Here is a 2,103-nt window from a genome sequence, read left to right as displayed (position 1 = left end):
CCGGTGTCCGAACATAGTCGTCCAATATATCGATCCTTACGTATCGACCATTTCGAGACTCCTCGTCATGTCCGTGATCATATCCGAGACACCGAACTATCTTCGGTACATCAAAACACAAAAACTCATAATACCGATCATCGCCGAACTTTAAGCGTGCGGACCCTACGGGTTCGAGAACTATGTAGACATGACCAAGAAACATCTCCGGTCAATAACCAATAGCGGAATCTGGATGCTCATATTGGATCCCACATATTCTACGAAGATCTTTATCGGTCAAACCGCATAACAACATACGTTGTTCCCTTTGTCATCGGTATGTTACTTGCCCGAGATTCGATCATCGGTATCTCAATACCTAGTTCAATCTCGTTACTGGCAAGTCTCTGTACTCGTTCCGTAATACATCATCCTGTAACTAACTCATTAGTTACAATGCTTGCAAGGCTTATAGTGATGTGCATTACCGAGTGGGCCCAGAGATACCTCTCCGACAATCGGAGTGACAAATCCTAATCTCTAAATACGCCAACTCAACAAGTACCTTTGGTGACACCTGTAGAGCACCTTTATAATCACCCTGTTACGTTGTGACATTTGGTAGCACACAAAGTTTTCCTCCGGTAAACGGGAGTTGCATAATCTCATAGTCATAGGAACATGTATAAGTCATGAAGAAAGCAATAGCACCATACTAAACGATCAAGTGCTAAGCTAACGGAATGGGTCAAGTCAATCACATCATTCTCCTAATGATGTGATCCCGTTAATCAAATGACAACTCATGTCTATGGCTAGGAAACATAACCATCTTTGATCAATGAGCTAGTCAAGTAGAGGCATACTAGTGACACTCTGTTTGTCTATGTATTCACACATGTATCATGTTTCCGGTTAATACAATTCTAGCATGAATAATAAACAATTATCATGATATAAGGAAATAAATAATAACTTTATTATTGCCTCTAGGGCATATTTCCTTCACGGCCACCCCTTGCAGCCCTCCTCTCTATCCACTAAGGCCCATGTAGGCCCATTAATTCCCCCGGGGCTTCCGGTAACACCTCGGTACTCCGGTAAAATACCCGAATCACTCGAAACCATTTCGATGTCCGGATATTACCTTCCAATATATGAATCTTTATCTCTCGGCCATTTTGAGACTCCTCGTCATGTCCGTGATCTCATCCGGGACTCCGTACAAACTTTGGTCACCAAAACACATAACTCATAATACAAATCGTCATCGAATGTTAAGCGTGCGGACCCTACGGGTTCGTGAACTATGTAGACATGATCGAGACACATCTCCGGTCGATAACCAATAGCGGAACCTGGATGCTCATATTGGTTCCTACATATTCTACGAAGATCTTTATTGGTCAAACTGCAATAACAATATATGTTATTCCCTTTGTCATCGGTATGCTACTTGCCCGAGATTCGATTGTCGGTATCATCATACCTAGTTCAATCTCATTACCGGCAATTCTCTTTACTCGTTCTGTAATGCATCTTCCTGCAACTAAGGCTTATAGTGATGTGCATTACCGAGAGGGCCCAGAGATACCTCTCTGATACTCAGAGTGACAAATCCTAATCTTGATCTATGCCAACCCAATAAACACCTTCAGAGACACCTGTAGAGCATATTTATAATCACCCAGTTACGTTGTGGCGTTTGATAGCACACAAGGTGTTCTCCGGTATACACAAGGTGTATAAGTCATGAAGAAAGCAATAGCAATAAAACTTAACGATCATTATGCTAAGCTAACGAATGGGTCTTGTCCATCACATCATTCTCTAATAATGTGATCCCGTTCATCAAATGACAGCACATGTCTATGGTTAGGAAACTTAACCATCTCTGATTAACGAGTTAGTCAAGTAGAGGCATACTAAGGACACTATGTTTTGTCTATGTATTCACGCATGCACTAAGTTTCCGGTTAATATGATTCTAGCATGAATAATAAACACTTATCATGATATAAGGAAATATAAATAACAACTTTATTATTGCCTGTAGGGCATATTTCCGTCAGTCTCCCACTTGCACTAGAGTCAATAATCTAGATTACATAGTAATGATTC

The sequence above is a fragment of the Triticum aestivum genome, chromosome 5A, assembly GCF_018294505.1.
Source record: "Triticum aestivum cultivar Chinese Spring chromosome 5A, IWGSC CS RefSeq v2.1, whole genome shotgun sequence".
NCBI lineage: Eukaryota > Viridiplantae > Streptophyta > Magnoliopsida > Poales > Poaceae > Triticum > Triticum aestivum.
This window is presented reverse-complemented; position numbering follows the sequence as displayed.